We start from the raw sequence: 7,497 nt of genomic DNA, 5'->3' as shown, positions 1-7,497 counted from the left end.
TACTCCCATTTTAGGTTCTTATTGGTGAGGCCAGAAGGTGAACTTCCATGGCCACATTGCAATATCACAGCGAGAAGGAACTCACTTTGTCTGGAAATTAGAGTTCGAGTTTCGCATGAGTTATTTGGACTCATGTCTGTTGTAGATAATACCAGCAACCTCAGGTAGAGCCCAAAGGCAGGAGGCTGGATGAACTGTCTGGAAGCAAAAGAGATTAGGAGTTAGAATAAAGCCCAGGATGATAAGAAAGGACGGATAATTCTTGAATATAAAGAACTGGGAAACTTCTGGCACAAATGCAAACATGAGCCCTATGTAAGCCTGTAATTGGGCATTTCCTGTCTAGACTGCTGGGTCCCAAATGACTGACTCAGGGGCTGAATGTAAATTATAAATGCTCAACTGATAGCTCAGGCTTGTTACCAGCTAACTCTTCACTTAAATTAACCCATATTTCTATTGATACTTTGCCACGAGGCTCTTGGCTTGTTACCTCATTTTTTTTTTTTTTTTACACGTCCTGCTTGCTTGATGGCTGGCTGGTGTTTCTCCTGACTCTGCCCTCCTCCTTCCCATCATTCTCAGTTTGGATTTCCTGACTAACTTCCTGCCCAGCTACCAGACTGTCAGCTTTTTATTAACCAATGAGAGTAATGCATATTCATAGTGTAGGAAAAGATTGTTCCATATCATAAGCCACTTCTCACCAAGCCGATCGCAGGAGGAAGCAGTGTGTTTCTGTCCCTCCAACATGCAGATCTGGTAGGAGACTTGCCTACTTTTAGGAGGAAACTCAGTTCGGCTCAGCAAGTTAGTGACTTCCATGTGCCAGAAACTCAATATCTGTCATCTGAAGAGCTGTTTTGTGTTTCCATTTGTGTGTGTGGTGTGGGGGGGAGGGGCTGGGGAGGGTATTTATTTTCATTATATAAAAAGAAGGGAATTTCTACCTCATGCCCAAGAGGGAAAAACATTGGAAGACTTATCCTAGCTTCTCATGACCATGGCATGTCCTTACATGTACGTGCTCACATATGTTCTCTTATACACTTATGCATATGTCAGTATAAGCAATATTCTATAGAAGCTTGTTTTTTGTTCCCTTGCTGGGCATGGCCGTCACTGTCTCCTGATGATGACTTTCCAGCATCCTTCCTTGGACTGTTGAATTGTTCATGGTCTCTATTATGATTGGGCATTTAAAAAAACGAGTATTAACTTATTTACTTGCTTATGTATTTTGAGATAGAGTTGCGTAGATCAGGCTGGCCCTGAACTTGCTATGTAGTTGAGGATGGACCTTGAGTTTCAGTTCTAGTCTTCCCCCTCACTTCCCGTGTGCTGGGTGGGACTGCAGGCCTGCGCCACTGTGCTCGGCCTTATGTGGTGCTGGGGATGGAACCCAGGGCTTCCTACACACTAGGCAAGCATTCCACCAACAGGCCTACGCTCCCAGCCCATGACTGTGGGGCCAGAGAGGTGGCTCCACAGTTTAAAGCACCTGTTGCTCTCGCAGAGGACAGAAGATCTGGGTTCAGTTCCCGGCACCCACATTGTGACTTACAACCATCCGTGACTCCAGTTCCAGGGGGCCTGGCACCCTGTCTGGCCTCTGAAGACACCAGACATGCCCATGGCGCACACACACACACATGCAGGCAAAATACTCGTACACATGAAATTAAGAAAAAGAATCTATAAAAATTGCCGTCAGGTACCATTTTCTTTAAAAAAAAAAAATGAAGGTTTATAAAGCTTTGGGTGGAATTATAATTTAGGATGTCATTTGGTGGGAGGAAAGCAAGCGGGATTAATAAAAAGGTCTCTCACATGAGAGACCTGCAAGGATGAGAAAAAAAGTCAGTAGTTACATGAAGAGGCATCTGCTTTCACACGAGAACGCAATACCACAGAGCAAACCATAATTTGCTAAAATAGGATTTTAAGAAGGAGTATTCTGACTAGACTTAGGAACAAAAAAAGGGAAGAGTTCATAAAAACAGGCAAGTGTTTTTGCCAAAGAGCAAGCCCCAGAGATGTCCAGGGCAGTGTTAAAAAGACAGAGATGCCTAAATAAGGAAAGCTTCAGATGGCCAAGCAGAGACAATTCCAACATCGCCAAGACAGTAATTATGGTCACTCAGAATAAGTTTGACTCTATAAAAAGAGCTACAGTGCTTACAGAGAACAAATAATAGAATTTGCACCAAAAAAATGCATCCATGAGTTTCTATAATGTTTATAAACTGTTCTATCCATTCAACCCAACTAACATGAGCCTTTTGCTGGGGGAGTAACACTCCAGCTAATAAGCACACACAACAAAGAGGGGAAAGAGGAACAGTTAAAGCATGCTTAAGGTGGAAATGCCTGTGGTCTGGTAGTTTTATACTAAAATGCTGTAGTTCTGGGTAGCAACACGACTTAAGAACCAAGGTAAAAAATTTTAGGATCTCCATCTGAATTGAAGCTGATAGGCTTGGAATAGAGAATATAAATTGCTTGGTCTGCAGGGAGAGATCCTGGCAGGTAGAGGGCTCTGGAGAGACAGGCTGTCACCTTGACAGTGACCTGCAATGTCATGCTCATCTGCTGTTCATAAATCACAAAGCATGCGTTGGAGCCATCACATGATGTGGTGGCCAGTGTTAACTATCAACTTGACAGAATTTGGAATCATTTGAGGGTGGCCTGGGGCACACCCATGAGTGGGGAAGATTCATTTTAATTATGGGTAGGCTTTTTCCAAGGCAGGTGAGCCTGCATTGTATAAAATGCAAAAAGAGCACTAGCATCCATCCCCCTCTGCTTCCTGGTTGTGGATGTGACTTCAGCAGCTGCCTTGACTTCCTGTCGTGATGGACAGAACCTTGAACCATGAACTAAAGTAAATAAAGCCACTCTCCCTTAACGTGTGTTTATCACAGCAACAGGAAAATAAATGAAAAATTATAAAAAGTAAACAAAATAATGAAAATACACTTATACATTTTTAAGATTTATTTTTATTTTAAATTATGCATCTCTTTTAAAAATATTTTAATTGTGTGGGTATGTGAACATGGCTCATGCTCTTTATTGCTGAGCTATTGCTCAGTTCCTGGACATATACTCTTATTGGACACTACTCCTTAGTCCATTCTGAAAATCTTGAAATTGCAAACCAACTTCTCCTCCATTGTCTACTATAATCCTAACCATCAATTACAGGTGTCTCAGTATTCATAGAGGATTGCTCCAACAACCTCTCTCCTCTTTCTGGGTACCCAAGTCTGTAAAAGCTCAAGGCCCTAGGAGGACACAATATTTGCATGTAAATACAACTTCATCTAGATTACTCAATACAAAATATAATTGAAGTATTTTGTGAGTCGTTATTAGATGGTTCTGTTATAGGAAACGCTGACAAGCCTGTACATGTTTAGCACAGACACAACCACAGGTCTGACTAAGCAATACATGTCAGCCATTTGTGGCTGGCCAAGCACTCAGCTGGGAAATTGTTGTACCCAGAGTCCCCTCAAGACCACCAAGAGACCAAACCTGATGCAAAAGTAAAGAGTCTTTATATTGTTTCAAGTTAACCTGGGTCTCTACGTTCATCTGATGCAGCAACTGAGCAGGAGAGACCCTGAGTAGCCATTAAGCAGGGTTTTTATAATAGTTAGGGTAGGGGATCTGGGGGAATTCTAACTCTGTACAGTTACAAGCTCAGGATTGGTGCTCACTTCCGGTTAGAGATGCTTGGTTTGAACTGATTGAAGAGTTGCAGCTGCAAGGAAATTGCCATCTCCTCTGCAATCTATGTTATTGTATCTCTTTTGCCAGCAGACCCATTTCCTCTGACAGTCAGACATCCCATTTTTATCTGCAGGAAACTCGTTCCCTCTGACAGCTATGGTATACAATCTATAACAGCAGAAAGCATCCCACGGGGCATATCTGGCACGTTGTTTATTATACCAGTTGTGTTCTGTCATATCCTTTAAGTTATAGCAGGAAATGTCTGGTGTGTAGCTCCTAATTGTCTGGGTCTAGGGGCAGCACGTCTTCTGATGAGTTTCCCAGGGCCTAAGGGCAGAGGGGCAGCACATCCTCTGGTGAGTTTCCCAGGGCTTATGGTGGAGGGGCAGCATATCCTTTAGTGGGTTTCCCAGGGCTTAGGGTGGAGGGCAGCCCATCCTCTGGTGGGTTTCCCATGGCTTAGGGTGGAGGGCAGCACATCATCTGGTGGGTTTCCCAGGGGTTAGGGTGGAGGGGCAGCCCATCCTCTGGTGGGTTTCCCAGGGCTTAGGGTGGAGGGGCAGCCCATCCTCTGGTGGGTTTCCCAGGGGTTAGGGTGGAGGGGCAGCCCATCCTCTGGTGGGTTTCCCAGGGGTTAGGGTGGAGGGGCAGCCCATCCTCTGGTGGGTTTCCCAGGGGTTAGGGTGGAGGGGCAGCCCATCCTCTGGTGGGTTTCCCAGGGGTTAGGGTGGAGGGGCAGCCCATCCTCTGGTGGGTTTCCCAGGGGTTAGGGTGGAGGGCAGCCCATCCTCTGGTGGGTTTCCCAGGGGTTAGGGTGGAGGGCAGCCCATCCTCTGGTGGGTTTCCCAGGGGTTAGGGTGGAGGGCAGCCCATCCTCTGGTGGGTTTCCCAGGGCCTGTTGTCCTCAGTCTGACCCTTTCTCTAAGATGGCTGCAACCCCGTCATCCTCTCAGAAATGAGTTTGTATAATGGGTGAGTTGGGTGGTCAGTGCCCCCAAATAACAGGACTGTTGAAACCTGAACCCCGATAGCCACAGGCCCTCCACCTCCTTTCCCACAGTTCAGAGAGCATCACTTCAGGTGACAAAGCTGGGGTGAGCCAGCCTTGGCTCTGACATACCCAGGGGAGCCTGCTCAGCAGGCCCTGACAGCATGTTACTGTGGACATAAAAACCATGACCTAACTATCAAACTGGGAAACAATAGTCAGACCTACACACTTAGGACATCTCCCCCGCCCCTGTGTGTGTAGGTTGGTGTGCAAGTGTGCACATTGTCTATGTGTTGTTCTTCAGGGGTTGTCTATCTTTTTCTCCATGTTTCTTCTTTTCATGTATGTGTGTGTGTGTGATGGTGGCGGTTGTGTGTCTGCGTGTGTGTGTGTGTGTGTGTGTGTGTGTGTGTGTGTGTGTGTGTGTTCAGATGTGAATGGGTGCATGTGTATGTGAGAGTGCACATGCACGTGAATGGGTGCATGAGCCTGTGTGTGCACGTGGAGGCCAGAGGCTGATGATGTCTGGGATCTTCCTTGGTAGCTGTCCCACCTCATTCTTTGAGGCAGGGTCTGTCTGTCAGTCAAACTCATCAGCCAGCTTACTCTTTCCCCATCTCGGCTTTCCTAGACTGCACTCACAGGCAAGCTAGCCCACCCACCGGCGTTCCCATGGGTCCTGGGGATTCAGACCCTCCTCTCCTTGTTTGTACAGCAAGCACTTTAGCTGCTGAGTAAACTTCCTGGCCCCGGCCTTAGTGTTTAAGTCTCTCACTGGCCTGGAGCTTGCCCACCAGTGAGCCCCAGGGATCTGCTAGTTACCACATCCCCAGCACTGAGATTCTGAGCGTGTGCCACTGTGCCTACTTTTCACGTGGCTTCTGGGATTTGAACTCACGTCCTCATGCTTACAAGGCACATGTTCTATTGATTGAGCTGTCCTTCCAGCCAATGTATTCTTTTTACTTAAACAAATAGAAATATTCTCCTCATGTTCATCTACTGATTATACTTAGACAAAAGGTTAATGAGAAGGCAAAACCCTCAACCCAGAGGCTGAGAAGGAGGGGGAGGAAGCAAAATGAAGGGGAAATGCCTCCAACAAAAAACAAAGGTGCCTGGGAATACCACCTGGGGGTTTGAGAAAGAGCTTCAGACTTCCAGTCATGAGAAATTGGGGCCAGGCTGCCCCCTTGCTGCTCAGGGGTCCAAACTAAAGGCTGCTGTCTCTGGGCGAGGGACAAGTGAGACCAAGACTGATGATCCCCCCTGCACACACACACACACACACACACACACACACACACACACACACACACACAGGTGCTGATGTGAGACCCACAGAACGCTTTGAAACCAATTTCCTCTGAGGACAGGGGTGTGACTCCCGCTGCAAATATAACTGAAGTAGCCTAGCTTTGGCCAAGGCACACGTGCCACAGTGACAGTAGAGCAGAGACTATGGCAGGCCAGAGCACATGAGAGCCTTGGTAATTACAGAAAGTAACCGAGCAAGTGCAGTCAATGATACATTTAAGAGCACTCAATAGAGATTTCTTAAAAACCACAGTGAAAAATGTTTTTTGCCTAAATCTTTGAGCTTTTACAGAATTAATCATCATTGTGGGCTTGCAAGAATAGTTCCCTGCTTCCTCCTCTACATTTATTTTATCTTGAGTCAAAGTCAAAATGAAAGAATATTCTGCCTTAGGAAATATTTTTTAAAGATTTATTTGTGTTGTGTGTGTATCTCTGTATATGTATGACAAGTGTGTAAGTACCTGGGGAAGCCAGAAGGGGGCATCAGATCCCCCTGGGGCTAGAGTTGCAGGCGGTTATGAGACACCAGATGTGGGCACTAGGAACTGAACCTAGACCCTTTGGGAGAGCAACAAGGGCTCTTAACTGCTGAGCCATCTCTCCAGTCCCATCAAGAAATCTGCATCTATCCTCTGATTCATCATCCAGCCATACAGCATTAACGAATTCAGCCCTTATTCGTCAACCATCTACTGTGTGCCAGGCACAGTCCCATATACTGGGGTTTTAGTTCAAGAATGAGAAAGGCAAGGCTTTGCTTTCATTGAACTTTAGCTCACTGAGTTATGTCTGGTCTCACTGAACTTACAGATAGACACTTAGAGATACACACTGTAGCGACACCAGCTCTTTGAACCCCAGCCAGCTAACCCCATTTCGCCACAAGCCTTCCTTTATCTACTGCACTCACTGGACTATAGCAAAGCAAGCCTTCCTGCCAACAGTTGCCCAGTGTTTGCAGGGAACCCCGTTAAGGGCGGCGTGGGGGAATAGGTGAACACACAGCTTTCCAGGGGCTGATTTTACCCATGTCTTAGGTCCCATCACCTCTGCTACTTTGACACTAGGTAGCACTCTAAGCCCAGGTTCACATCAGTTCTGACTTAAAGCCGTATAAATCAGGAGCTTAGAAGCTGGAAGTGTATGTGGCAAGTGCGGGAAATGTAGACTTCAGGAGTTGTTCATGTCCCTCTGAGGTGCCCCTAGTGAACTCGTTGACTTATCACAGGCTGTGCTTGTGTGGATTGTTCCTTGGGCTGTAAGTGCCATCTTATTTCTTTCATGTGTCCCTGGGACACTCAGACAACAATAAAACAGATGACCGAAGCAATATTGGGATATCACTAAGGATGAGAGAGATGTGGGAGCATGTGAACGAATCCCCCCACATACTCCGACAGCCAATTTAGACTAACCACTTAACCATTTCCCGATTTTCTGGA

This window comes from Peromyscus californicus, unplaced genomic scaffold, assembly GCF_007827085.1.
Source record: "Peromyscus californicus insignis strain IS unplaced genomic scaffold, ASM782708v3 Scaffold_22__1_contigs__length_63687245, whole genome shotgun sequence".
Classification (NCBI taxonomy): domain Eukaryota; kingdom Metazoa; phylum Chordata; class Mammalia; order Rodentia; family Cricetidae; genus Peromyscus; species Peromyscus californicus.
Note: the sequence above shows the minus strand (reverse complement) of the source record.